This window comes from Haliotis cracherodii, unplaced genomic scaffold (assembly GCF_022045235.1).
Source record: "Haliotis cracherodii isolate W230 unplaced genomic scaffold, xgHalCrac1.p SCAF_16, whole genome shotgun sequence".
Taxonomy (NCBI): Eukaryota; Metazoa; Mollusca; class Gastropoda; order Lepetellida; family Haliotidae; genus Haliotis; species Haliotis cracherodii.
This window is the reverse complement of record NW_027266271.1, coordinates 4,833,236-4,848,986: the sequence shown is the minus strand read 5'-3', so window position 1 is coordinate 4,848,986 and position 15,751 is coordinate 4,833,236.

Here is a 15,751-nt window from a genome sequence, read left to right as displayed (position 1 = left end):
AATAGTTGTTTAAACGAATACGAATAGTTTCTATTAAACGGAACGAGGAAAATAACATCAATAAGCCTTTTTGATCAATATCTGTGTTATGTGCATTACATCGTTTTGCTGTATCCTGTTCGTATATGTAGGGTTGACTTTTACCTGGCCATGATATTATGTGTTCTGCAGTTAGGAATTCACTATGGCTCGAGGCGTCAGAGACAGGGGTGCGATCACATATCATAGATATACCTATGTGTTACCGGATGTATTTTCTGGGGTTGGATCTTTACACTGTCAAAAAATGTGCTTAGAATGTAAACACATACAAAACATGTTTAGGAAATTTTAAACGGAATACACATTTGGTGTGTTCTATCTCAACACGTTTAGCTTCTAAATGTATGAAAGGAGCTAACACCACCTTATCACAACACCATCTTATGCACATCATTGGGCTTGAAGTCAAATATTGATATGATGTATAACAATATGGCCAATATAGTGAAATTAGATGTGCAAATAAATTCATAGGCACTTGCATAGCATTTATGATTATATACCAGGACATAAAATGACCTTGGTACACTATTTACATAATAATGTATACAAGTAGAGTAACTGTGCTATATATACAGTGGTGTAAATGTTATGTTTTAAAAATAACAACATATTATTTGGTCAGGCCAAGAGAGGGTTGGTGTAACAACACAATGAACAATATCAATAGTGGGTCTGACCAACATTTGTGTTGATACAGGCGAGGAAGCGGCGGTGCATTGAAGGCACGAGGTGAATGAAAAACAGCCAGTTGTTCCAAATGTCAACAAAAGATTACTTTACTGGCTGGTTCTTTTCCTTTCACAGGCGTCGTTCCATCTCATCCCAGACTTGTTCTATGGGGGAAAGGTCTGGAGAAAGAGCCGGCCATGGCAGTATACTCATGTTATGCTGCCTCAAAAATATCTTTTACAAGTGATGAGTGCTGCCCTGCTGTAGATGACGTCTCCAAATGGAGGATATCGTGTTTCGATGAACACTAAAAGTTCTGGCAACTTCGCTTTTGGCCTTTCCTGTTTTATAGCATACTCACGGCGGGCAGACGTTGATTTTCAGCAAGCCGAGTCATTGCGTAATCGTTATTTACGGTAAAACAAAAGTGTTTTTATGAGCACATGAGGGCTAAACAATTATTGTGTGTTATTCACATTTAAAACAACACGTGTTTGAGTATCATGTTTCCATCCAGTTGTGCGCCGTGCTTTACTATGCACGTGCATATTGTGAATCAATGAATCTTCATGACTGTTTATTGAGAGACGCATTGTTTAAATTTATTTTTATTGAACTTTACATGAAGCACAGATATGTTTTACGTTAGTGTACAAACGAACCAAGCTGAGTAAATTGTGACTAGAAAAAAATGATATTTGTGACGTCAACAATCTCCTTAGCACAGTTGTTAGCGTAAAGGACTACAATTCAAGAGATTGCAGGTTCGTAGCCCAGCGAGGTTTAAACGTTTTGTGTTAACAAATGTGCCGTTGCTGTATAACTAATAGTTTTTCTATCATGCAGAAAACGGAAGCTGACAATGAAAAGTATGCGTGAGTTGCTACGATAGACCGGGAACATTTTAAGCTACCCCCCAGAGAGAGAGAGAGGACTTATAACGACCTTGTTACATGTTCTGTATTATAACTGCATCTCAATGTAAACCATAGTTGACGACAATGGGCGATATTTTGTAAACGATATTTTGTAAACACTGTTAGAAATAAATCACTTCACGTTCCCATAGTAACGCTATCCCACAGATTCAACGCCTGCCTAATGATGGCTGTAATTATATTCTCCTTAGTCTCGTCAACATTCAGTTTATGAACCTTTCAAACACAGGCAAAATTAATGACTTGTTTAAGGTTTGCCACTTAACTGTGAAGGCTGCATACTTTCACCTACGTGTCGTCCCAACGTGACACTCTCCTCCCAGTTACAGTTGGTTGTCTGGCATGTATGATGACATTATTAACCAAGTATGCGTGATGTGTTTGATAATGTGAAACAAGGCAATATCGACGGAGTTTTAGGGAACGTATTATCGGGTTGTTAACAGCTATGCATAACGTATTCCGATGGTATCAGCGTTCCACCAACACTCAAACATTTCACTTTGGTACATCTATTTCCGTAAAGGTAGCTGCCCGATTGAAAATCATTGGATCGCTGCATCATTGTTGAGGAGATGTAATCCCTAAACAGGTAGCCTAAGGCAAATACTTTAACTTCAAAAACACAGTTTATCCTCGCTTTCGTTGAGGGTGCGACAAGTCGCCAGATTGGTGGCGATAAGCAGACCCGGGTGTATGTATGCCTCCGGCCCGCACTCCCGCTGCCGCCGCTGACACCTCGGGCTCACTAACTCCGCTCACATGTGACGGGGGAGGCTTTATGGTCCGTGCTAAAAAGGAAGAGAAATATTTGCAATATACGTGAAGTATTCCGCCTTATAGAGGTGACGTGCCATGGACACCTGTCTGCCTCTCTCGCCGTGGGTGGGCCCGTCTTGCTTCTCTTCCACACAACACTCACAACACTTATTTAGCAGGCCTCATTTAAACGACTACTGTTTGACATAGTTCGTAATATGTTACACACGCGCGGGCACACATATTAATATGAGAACATGTAGTATGTCGACAGTCTCAATCTAAACCTAAACATGAATGAGGTATGGACACAGACAGCCTGTGTGCACTGTACTAAAACAGAAGCCATTATTTACAGGAGAGACTAGCAGTGAGGTTGAAATACGTCATTGGCGGTAGTCCAATTCACCTTCAGTTGTTTGTCAAGTTTACAAACTAAAAATCAATCTCATGTCATATTTTTCAAAATTCACTTTTATTCTTTTTGGAATTAATATATATAATATTAATATGTCTCCAGCCTGTATAGGGTCCTGTCTCTGTCTGTGTTTAGTGTCCTGTTTCCATGTGTGTATAGTGTCCTGTCCCCACCTGTGTATAGTGTCCTGTCCCCACCTGTGTATAGTGTCCTGTCTCCATCTGTATGGTGTCCTGTTTCCATGTGTGTATAGTGTCCTGTCCCCACCTGTGTATAGTGTCCTGTCCCCACCTGTGTATAGTGTCCTGTCTCCATCTGTATGGTGTCCTGTTTCCATGTGTGTATAGTGTCCTGTCCCCACCTGTGTATAGTGTCCTGTCCCCACCTGTGTATAGTGTCCTGTCTCCATCTGTATGGTGTCCTGTTTCCATGTGTGTATAGTGTCCTGTCCCCACCTGTGTATAGTGTCCTGTCCCCACCTGTGTATAGTGTCCTGTCTCCAGCTGTATGGTGTCCTGTCTACATCTGTGTATGGGGTCCTGTCTACATCTGTGTATAGTGTCCTGTCTCCATCTATTTATAGTGTCCTGTCTCCATCTGTATGGTGTCCTGTCTACATCTGTGTATGGGGTCCTGTCTACATCTGTGTATAGTGTCCTGTCTCCATCTATTTATAGTGTCCTGTCTCCATCTATTTATAGGGTCCTGTCTCTGTCTGTGTTTAGTGTCCTGTTTCCATGTGTGTATAGTGTCCTGTCTCCACCTGTGTATAGTGTCCTCTCTCCAGCTGTGTAAAGTGTCCTCTCCCCAGCCTGTGCAGTGTCCTGTCTCCATCTGTGTAAAGTGTCCTGTTTCCATCTGTGTATAGTGTCCTGTTTCCATCTGTGTATAGTGTCCTGTCTCCATCTGTGTATAGTGTCCTGTCTCGATCTATGTATAGTGTCCTGTCTCCATTTGTGTAGAGTATTTTGTCTACATCTGTGTAGAGTGTCCTGTCTCCAGCTGTGTATAGTGTCCTCTCCCCAGCCTGTTTAGTGTCCTGTCTCCATCTGTGTATAGTGTCCTGTCTCCATCTGTGTATAGTGTCCTGTCTCCATCTGTGTATAGTGTCCTGTCTCCATCTGTGTATAGTGTCTTGTCTCCATCTGTGTATAGTGTCCTGTCTCCATCTGTGTATAGTGTCCTGTCTCCATGTATGTATAGTGTCCTGCCTCCATCTATGTATAGTGTCCTGTCTCCATCTGTGTATAGTGTCCTGTCTCCATGTATGTATAGTGTCCTGTCTACATCTGTTGATTGTGTCTTCTATGTCTGGGTCAGCGACATGATAGCCACACCAGCTACATACCAGTCGACACCTGTCTATGTATCCACCGTATGATAGACACAGCTGGCTACATACCAGTAGACGATGATGTTTTAAGGTTCTTCTTTTGTTATAAAATGAATTCATTATAGAGGGTCTACATCATAAGTAGCTTGACATAGCTTTGGCCAAATCGCTGTTCTGGTCATTCATCTGTATCTCCTTATCATTGTTGCAGCTAGATTGCGTTCGTGTTTGGCATTTGCTTCGTTACATGACGAAGATATGCTATTAATATTATGCGTATTTGACCATAAAGCAAGTGTATTAAAACTTAATCACATACATAATCCTCAACGAAATCCGTTTTGGCCTATTGGCGTATTCTTAACGAAGTGCCTAGTATTCCGTGACCGTCAGATATCGGCAGAGGTCTTCTTGGTAGACTCTCTGTCTTGATTCACTTTAAATAATGTTATACTGACTTAATGTGTCACGTCGCTGCTCATCTATGAGATATAATCAACTATCTGCTCGAAGCTGGTGCTGTTCGATGCTATTTGTCTAACCAATTAATGGTGCGCTTAATTCCATAAAAAATATTACTCTAGATTGATACAAATACATGCTCGCCTTGGATCGGAGAAAATAAGGAATTGTGACTATCGAATGACACTACCCTCAATAAATTCGTAAATACACACACGGCAAACATACACATCTTCATATTAAGTTTCAGTCTTAGTCCTGAACGGGTGGGAGTCAAACTCTCATACATGTAGTGGTCATATGCCTGATAGTGACATTCATGCACATTATACTGGTAATCGTATACCTGAAATCTGGCGCCCGTGTACCTGGTTGAGACACTCGTATACCTGGAACCGGCCATCATGTACCTGGTAGTGACACTCGTATACCTGGAGTGAGTGAGTGAGTATGGTTTTACGCCGCTTTTAGCAATATTCCAGCAACATCACGGCGGGGGACACCAGAAATGGGCTTCACACATTGTACCCATGTCGGGAATCGAACCCGGGTCTTCGGCGTGGCGAGCGAACGCTTTAACCACTAGGTTACCCGACCGCCCGCGTATAACTGGAACCGGCCCAGGTGTACCTAGTAGTGACACTCATACACCTGGAACCGGCCATCATCTACCTGTTAGTGACACTCGTATACGTGGAACCGGCCATCATGTACCTGTTAGTGACACTCGTATACGTGGAACCGGCCATCATGTACCTGTTAGTGACACTCGTATACGTGGAACCGGCCATCATGTACCTAGTAGTGACACTCGTATAACTGGGACTGGCCCTGGTGTACTTAGTAGTGACACTCGTACACCTGGAACCGGCCATCATGTACCTGGTAGTGACACTCGTATACCTGGAGTGAGTGAGTGAGTGAGTATGGTTTTACTCCGCTTTTAGCAATATTCCAGCAATATCACGGCGGGGGACACCAGTAATGGGCTTCACACATTGTACCCATGTCGGGAATCGAACCCGGGTCTTCGGCGTGACGAGCTAACGCTTTAACCACTAGGATACCCGACCGCCCCTCGTATACCTGGAACCGGTCCAGGTGTACCTGGTAGTGACACTCGTATACCTGGAACCGGCCCTCATGTTCCTGGTAGTGACACTCATAATTGTGGTTCTATTTCTATTTCTTTCATATAAGAGTAAGGATAGGATATATGGACAAACAACTTCTTTATTGCAATTAAGAGCGACGTTTCGGTGTAGGTTCAAACACCGTTATCAAGCAGTCTACACCGAAACGTCGCTCCTTATTGTAATACAGATGTTGTTCATCCATGTATCTTATCCTTTCTTTGTCGTTTCATTTTTTCATTGTTGTTTACCGCCGCACTCAGTAATATTCCAGCTATATGGCGGCGGTCTGTAGATAATCGTGTCTGGACTAGACAATCCAGTGATTGATATCATGAGCATCGAACCACGCAATTGGGATACGATGACATGCATCAACCAAGTAAGCCAGCCTGACCACCCGATACCGTTAGTCCCCCCTTCCGACAAGCATAGTCACCTTTTACGTCAAGCATGGGTTGTTGAAGATCTAGTCTAACCCGGATCTTCACAGCCTTTCTTAGTACTCAAACTTCTAAATGCATACTCCAACTTCAAAAGAAGTTAAACGATTAAAGCCAGTAAAATTTCGTTTGACTATTTTCGTTTTACTGTGAGGATTACATGTCACCTAAAGTATGGGGGACAAACTTCTCATTGCACAGGTAAGAAAGCGTTTGGGTCACCTCATGTAATGAATGATCCAATAATGTCACGTGACTAACCTTTCGTTCAGTGAAGAAGGGGTATTGTGTGAATCTATTTGGGAGATGGTTATCAGGGATAAACACAGTACTGTAGTTATTTATTTTGGATATTTTGGATAAATGAAGGATTGTAATTCTTTTACCAGGGAACATTGAAGCAGTAAAATTGTACCAGGGAGATATGCAGCACTGTTGACGTTTTATTGGGTAGTAACATAGCAGTGTTGTCGTTTTATTGGGGAGTAACATAGCAGTGTTGTCGTTTTATTGGGGAGTACTATAGCACTGGTGTCGTTTAATTTGGGAGTACTATAGCACTGGTGTCGTTTTATTAGGGAGTAACATAGCAGTTTTGTTGTTTTATTGGGGAGTAACATAGCAGTTTTGTTGTTTTATTGGGGAGTAACATAGCAGTGTTGTCGTTTTATTGGGGAGTAGTAAAGCACTGTTGTCGTTTAATTGGAGAGTACTATGGCACTTGTGTTGTTTTATTGGGGAGTAACATAGCAGCGTTGTCGATTTATTGGGGAGTAGTAAAGCACTGTTGTCGTTTAATTGGAGAGTACTATGGCACTTGTGTTGTTTTATTGGGGAGTAACATAGCAGCATTGTCGATTTATTGGGGAGTAGTATAGCACTGTTGTCGTTTAATTGGAGAGTACTATAGCACTTGTGTTGTTTTATTGGGGAGTAACATAGCAGTGTTGTTTTATTGGGGAGTAACATAGCAGTGTTGTTTTATTGGGGAGTAACATAGCAGTGTTGTCGTTTTATTGGGGAGTAGCATAGCAGTGTTGTCGTTTTATTGGGGAGTAACATAGCAGTGTTGTTGGTTTATTGGGGAGTAACATAGCAGTGTTGTTGGTTTATTGGAGAGTAACATAGCAGTGTTGGTGGTTTATTGGGGAGTAACATAGCAGTGTTGGTGGTTTATTTGGGAGTAACATAGCAGTGTTGGTGGTTTATTGGGGAGTAACATAGCAGTGTTGGTGGTTTATTGGGGAGTAACATAGCAGTGTTGGTGGTTTATTGGGGAGTAACATAGCAGTGTTGGTGGTTTATTTGGGAGTAACATAGCAGTGTTGGTGGTTTATTGGGGAGTAACATAGCAGTGTTGGTGGTTTATTGGGGAGTAACATAGCAGTGTTGGTGGTTTATTGGGGAGTAACATAGCAGTGTTGTTGGTTTATCAAGGAGAACTTTATCACTGTAGCTGTTTTATCAGGGATACATGCATCAAAGTAGTAGCATGTTGGAAACATGGAGAAGTGTATTTGTTTTATCAGTGTAAAATGTAGCACTCTAGTTGGTTTATCAGAGTGAAAAGGAACACTTAACTATTTTATGACGGAGAAATGTAGTACTTGTGTAGTTGTATCATGGAGACATGTAACACTGCTGTAGATGTATCATGGAGACATGTAACACTGCTGTAGTTGTATCATGGAGAAATGTAACACTGCTGTAGTTGTATCATGGAGAAATGTAACACTGCTGTAGTTGTATCATGGAGACATGTAACACTGCTGTAGTTGTATCATGGAGACATGTAACACTGCTGTAGTGGTATCATGGAGAAATGTAACACTGCTGTAGTTGTATCATGGAGAAATGTAACACTGCTGTAGTTGTATCATGGAGAAATGTAACACTGCTGTAGTTGTATCATGGAGACATGTAACACTGCTGTAGTTGTATCATGGAGACATGTAACACTGCTGTAGTGGTATCATGGAGAAATGTAACACTGCTGTAGTTGTATCATGGAGAAATGTAACACTGCTGTAGTTGTATCATGGAGAAATGTAACACTGCTGTAGTTGTATCATGGAGACATGTAACACTGCTGTAGTGGTATCATGGAGACATGTAACACTGCTGTAGTTGTATCATGGAGAAATGTAACACTGCTGTAGTTGTATCATGGAGAAATGTAACACTGCTGTAGTTGTATCATGGAGAAATGTAACACTGCTGTAGTTGTATCATGGAGGGATGTAACACTGCTGTAGTTATATCATGGAGAAATGTAACACTGTGGTTGGTTTATCTTTCCTTTGTTTTCTAGACATAACTTATGTCATTGGTATCTAAAGGTGAAAGTGGAAACATGACTAGGCACTTACATACGCACGAAAATCAATTTTCTGTCTCAATGAATATTATCGTCTCACGGACTATTCTGTTAAGAGCATGTACAAAGCAGGTTTTTTTTGTATGTGTTAATGATATGGTGCAGCAAATCATTTATTTACAATGTGGCATTGACCGGTTCAAGTGTGTGATCACCACCATCGCAACAAATTAGAAGACCATTCAGTCAATTATAATCTTTGTTTTTGAAAGGTGTAAAAAGTGGCAACTTCAAAATAAAAAGTAACAATACAATAACATGTAGATTACAGTCCAAACTTTGTAAAGCCTTGTTGTAATTGTTGGAAAACATTCATATCATAAATGCTGATTAATATCTTGTAATCTGGCTCCATGAACATTTGAATTTACCTTTTACTACTATTGTCACATCTACTGGTAGAGCTCTTGATGAAATCAGTCATTGGATTGAATACATCTGGTACGGTCTGTTTTATCTTAGGGGTCAACTAAATGTGGATATGGACCTTTAGTTACTTATTGTATATAACAGCTGCACACAACTAAACTTGCTGGTTTAATCCTGAGACAGAACCAAAAAAACTTCACATGTTGCCGTCCCCTTTGAGGTTATTTGGTTATTTTCTACGAAACAGGAAACTTGGGATGTCAGATTGGGATACACCTCCATTTAAACTTGCTCTTTACAAAATCTGTAAAGCTTGATTAAATATAGTTTTGCACTTATTTCAGACATGACAATTTTCGTTAACTGATATGGTCCATATTTATTTGCGAGATGTTCTGGATATTTGAAGTTAACTGGATGCTAGTCATCCAAACCCCTGGTTCCATGTGCATTTGTGGTGGGGGTTGGATACCGGTCAAATACATGGAAATCATGTCAGAACATTTGGACTATGTGAAACTACATGAGACGTTACAGCCTATGCACGGACGACAGCGAATACCTCACCTTGAAGTATTTCAGAACAACTGCAGATGCAGTACACCTCCTCTTCAATATAACCTGATCGCTGTTCATTCCGGAAACTCCCTTACATAACCTTGTTTGTATATATTGTAACCATGTTAATTTGCGGATGAAACCATTTTTTCAACAACATGTTAATTTATTCTGGTTTGGTTGACATCTTAATCCACAATTTAGATGTGTTCAATTGACCAATTTAACAATGCTGGGCGATATGCTGTCAATGGTAATTTACTACATGAGTACTAGATATAATATACAGCTTGGTCAGATATCATTGAAAGTCCACTCATTTCGGTAAAGTTGTGAAAGCGTATAGAATTCTTATTCCTTATATATGTATAAAATTTCCTGAAATTTTATCGACAAAAGAAACGTATTTACTTACAATTAAAATACTATGCCGATTTTTATTCATGGAATATTTTATTAAAGGTGGAAGATGAGCCAAAACAGAAAGGTGAATTTACAACGCCTATGCAACTGGGGTTAATAATTCTAAGAATCTGGGAGCTTTATTTTCATCATCAGGTGGTTTCTCTGAATGCCAAAGACCCAAGGGAGAGAAGGGGGGAAGCTCTTATCTCACATTATACAGAGTAATACATTCTCACCACTACCTTGGTGTTGATTATTTCAGTCTTTAATATACCATCTTTATTATGTTACGGTTGTGAGCTGTGGATTTTCAGAGAAGCCAAGGCAATGGAGAGCGTTCAACTTTGAATTATGAAAAAAATGTTGTGTTTAATCCTCTACACCGCCAGTTCTTGTATGGTGAATTAGGAACCCCTGATCACTTTAAGACTATTATTAAATTTTAAAGTGTGATCCCAATAGAAATGTTAGTATTATTTACCACGTCCTGTTAAATACAGAATTAACCCATCCTTATGAAGAAAGCTGAGTCATTTTGGTAAGAGATGTATTAAATGAGTTCTGGTTATGTTTGGTTATCGGAATTTATCGTAAATAACGTTGGCTTTTTATCGGATTTTATACAGAGAATCCACAATATACATGTGCAATTGTGTAGGCAGTAATAATCCGATCTCAGTCATACCACACTGAGTATATTTATGAAAGATTCCCTGTGTTTTGAAATGTATCACAATAGCATTAACATTGCAAAATATAGGATAGCCCCCTCAACTGTTTATTATAAGCTCACACATGTTTATGATTGAAAGGAGTATATGGGCTGGACTGAAATTACAGATAAAACAGGGACTTTGTCCATTTTGTGAAAACGAAGAAGAAGACGAATTTCGTGTTCTACTGACCTGTCCGAAATACACTTATTTAAGAATGTTGTATCTGAAGTAGTATTCATATGCACATCCATGGGTGTTTAAATTTGTCGAGTTAATGCAAGACACACGTAGAAATAGTATGTCGCGACTGGCAAAATATATTTACTACATTATGCATAAAATTAGCACTGTAAGAGTTTGTTATGATAAATTGCTTTCGATAGACGTTTCATAACCTAAGGCCAATTTACCCAGGGATATATGGGGCATGTCCGATGTTAACGTTATCTCGCATCCGTCAATTGCGCTACTTGATCTTATGCAGTGTATTAAGTTTTGGGAATGTGTCTATGAATAAAATTTGCGAATAATATAATATAGTAATCTGTAGTACTGACAACGAAATGTAGAAAATGACATCGGTGAAGTGCGAAAAGAAAATATGCTGAACCCTTTACAACGTGTAGCAAAATACATTAAGTTAAATTATAAGCCTAATTCCAGAAAGCCTAATGCCAGAAATATTAAGTGTGAATTGTAAACATGAGTTGTTCAGTTAACTATTCCACTCCTAGTGCTGTAAGAAAATCCATGGAAATAATTTCGTTTAAATAACAACATATTTGAACATGTTTAAAATTTAAACATATTAAGAATTTGAAAATGTTTCGAATTTAAAACATGTTACGGGTTCAAATTCTAAACATGTATAAACATGTTTAGAATTAAATCCGTTTAAAACAAGTGCATCATTAGGTCAAATATGGATAAAATGTATAATATATGTATTGAAACTACATGTGCGAATCAGATCCACGGGCGCTTGCATAACACATATACCTCTAACCACCATACTTATGGAGCGGTCGGGTAGCCTAGTGGTTAAAGCGTTAGCTCGTCACGCCGAAGACCCGGGTTCGATTCCCGACATGGGTACAATGTGTGAAGCCCATTTCTGGTGTCCCCCGCCGTGATATTTCTGGAATATTGCTAAAAGCGGCTTAAAACCATACTCACTCACTCACCATACTTATAAAGAACTCGGTACAGTATTAACAAAATGTACAACTTCACCTAACTCGGTTAATGGTGACTAGCAAGCTTGACACCTTTGACGACAACAATCTCCGTAGCACAGGGAGTAGCATGAAGGACTACAAGGGGTTGCATCTTCGTATCCCGCTAAGGTTAAAAAATCTAAGTGTTCATAAATGTGTTGTTGTTGTATGACTAGTAGTATTCTCTCGTACAGGAAGCTGACAATATATCTGATTACTACGATAGACCCTTAACTTTTTTAGTTACCACCGCCCTCCCAACCCCTAACTATTCCATTTAAATAGATTTATCGAGTGTGAACGAGTACCACGTATGTATGCGTGTCTGCTGGGGATTTGAAATATAATACTTTGATGTAAATGAAGAACATCGTGATTATTACAATTTCTCACCATAAAGGGGGAGGAGTTGTTGAAAGAATGTTTTTCGAGGATTGAACGGTTTTCACATATTCCTTGGCAGATCTTAATAACGTATCAAAAGTCAGAGATAAGTAATGATGGAGATTGCGGACTGTTTTACCTTATGCTGACTGACATAAGCATGTTGTCAAAAATATATGGATATCGGTTGTAGTATTTGAAGTGTTAACATACGTTAAGCATATCGATGGACATACGTGAGGTAGATCGGTTGTAGCGTCTGATGTGTTGACACGTTAGGTAGATCGGTTGTAGTGTCTGACGTGTTGACACGTTAGGTAGATCGGTTGTAGTGTCTGACTTGTTGACACGTTAGGTAGATCGGTTGTAGTGCATGACATGTTGACATACGTTGGGTAGATCGGTTGTAATGCATGACGTATTAACATGCGTTAGGTGTCTAGGTTACAATCCATAGCGTGTTGTCAGGTAGATCGGTTGTAGTGTTTGACGTGTTGACACGTTAGGTGTATCGGTTGTAGTTCATGACGTGTTGACATACGTCAGGTGGGTCGGTTGTAGTGTTTGACGTGTTGACATACATTAGGTTATCGGTTGTAATGCATGACGTGTTGACATACGTCAGGTAGATCGGTTACAATGCATGACGTGTTAACATACGTCTGGTAGATCGGTTGTAGTGTTTGACGTGTTAACACACGTTAGGTGCATCGGTTGTAGTGCATGACGTGTTGACATACGTCAGGTAGATCGGCTGTAGTGTCCAAAGTGTTGACATACGTCAGGTAGATCGGTTGTAGTGTTTGACCTGTTGACATATGTGAGGTAGATCGGTTGTAGTGTCTGACGTGCTGACATGTTAAGTTGATCGGTTGTAGTGTTTGACCTGTTGACATATGTGAGGTAGATCGGTTGTAGTGTCTGACGTGCTGACATGTTAAGTTGATCGGTTGTAGTGTTTGACCTGTTGACATATGTGAGGTAGATCGGTTGTAGTGCATGACGTGTTGACATACGTCAGGGAGATTGGCTGTAGGGTCCGACGTGTTGACACGTTAGGTGTATCGGTTGTAGTGTCCGACGTGTTGACACGTTAGGTGTATCGGTTGTAGTGTCCGACGTGTTGACATGTTAAGTTGATCGGTTGTAGTGTTTGACGTGTTGACATATGTGAGGTAGATCGGTTGTAGTGTCTGACGTGCTGACATGTTAAGTTGATCGGTTGTAGTGTTTGACCTGTTGACATATGTGAGGTAGATCGGTTGTAGTGTCCGACGTGTTGACACGTTAGGTTGATCGGTTGTAGTGTTTGACCTGTTGACATATGTGAGGTAGATCGGTTGTAGTGTCCGACGTGTTGACACGTTAGGTTGATCGGTTGTAGTGTTTGACGTGTTGACATACGTTAGGCGTATCGGTTGTAGTGCATGACAAGTTGACATACGTGAGGCAGATCGGTTGTAGTGTTTGACCTGTTGACATATGTGAGGTTGATCGGTTGTAGTGTTTGATGTTTTATCTTCCATGAGGTCTGTTGGTTGTAGTGTTTGACGCATTGCCATACGTAAGATTGTCGGTTGTAGTGTTTGACGTGTTGTACGTTGGGTGTCTCGATTGCCGTATATGGTGCGTGTTGGCGAGTGATTTGATGTACGCTTTTACCGAACCAAAAAAGGAACTTTTGGAATCAAGGGAATTTAGCAGAGCAGTTTGTCTGTGCTAATGTTATTAATCATCACATGAGTGATCACGTTCCTTGTTAAAAACCATCTAATATTTGATTATGCTTATTAAATCGGTTTTAACTTTATTGTTTCTTCCAACGGAGACTAAACGCGTAAAGTTAAGAAATAAATGTAATGTAATGTGAGTGGCTTGTGACACTACTGTTTGACGCAGGGCACATTTGGGTTATAACAGTAGTACATCAAACACGGACGTACAGTAGCGATGTTCAAAACCAAACTTGATTACCACTCATCGTAGTTGTAATTGAGCAATATAAAAGTCATCTAATCGAAATCATTTTAGAAGATTTCATAAATGGACATAGTTCAGAAAATTTATGCAACAATTATGGGAATTAATTGTTCTACTAAATCGAAGCATTTCATGATTTGTGCGGGATAAAGGGATGGGTGTTTCCGGTAAAGTGGCCGTGAATATGACTTTCCCCCGGGGAGCCTTTGTGTGGCTTTAATGGCATGTCCCTCCTAACCCCTGCCAGTATGACTAAGATGAGCAGCGCACGGTTTATTGTCGGGATGGGGTCCCCCGCACGTCCTGCCTGCTTTCCTTCATGTTCGACCAGAGACCGTTGTAAAGGGCGTCATTAAAATACTTGTGACTGTTCCCTGCATCTCAACAACCCCTCTCCTTTAACCTACCACCTCCCCCAGGGCAAACTATTCCCACTGTCTGGCCTGGTCAGCCCGCTCAGATCTACCCTTCATCCCTGTTTACGCTGTAATCATCATTTATCAAATTTCAAACTGCCTGGATTGCAAAACTTGACCGAGTCGCCAAAACAACTTGCTGTTGTGCCTTGCCTAAATATGCTAGTTACCCGTGATGAAAGGCCTATGGTAGACTCCGGCGTATTCCCCTAGTCCATTGTGCCTGGCTACTACTGACTACACAAACATACAGGAGATGGCAGCACGACAACAGCCGTAACTTGTCAAACCTACACGGGAGTGATGACGATGTTTGGAGATCTCGTAGCCTGATCCAAGCCCATACATATCCCTTCTTCTCTTCCTCAGCCCCGATTAACGCTTAGCGTCTGCTCTTAATCAAGTGTCTCAGTTATTAATCCGCTGTGTTCATAAAAATGAAAATAACAGCTAGTTGAATTATTTTGTTAACCATTAACCGAGTACAATCCCCACTGATCTTACACAAACACTGTTCCACTATTTGTCTTGGATCATACAATACACGTTTAGGTATAAGGACTGTCTGATCATGTCCCACATTAGGTTATGATACTGAACCAAGTTCTGGAATAGTAGATGCTGAATTTTTATGAAAAAAACGATTTGAGACGCATTACATACTATGTTAACATAGTAGAAAGGTGAAAGTATCTATGTGATTATACTAATGCTGAAGTTGATGGAAGAAAGGTGGTAAATTTTTCTATGCGACTGTACTAATGTTAAACTTGATAATGTTAAAATGGCAGAAAGGTGAATAAGTCCATGTGACTATACTAATGCTGGACTTGATGGAAGAAAGGTGAATTTTTCTATGTGACTGTACTAATGTTAAACTTGATAATGTTATAATGGTAGAAAGGTGAATATGTCTATGTGACTATACTAATGCTGAACTTGGTGGAAGAATGGTGAATTTTTCTATGTGACTGTACTAATGTTAAACTTGATAATGTTAAAATGGTAGAAAGGTGAATATGTCTATGTGACTACTAATGTTAAACTTGATAATGTTATAATGGCAGAAAGGTGAATATGTCTATGTGACTATACTAATGCTGAACTTGATGGAAGAATGGTGAATTTG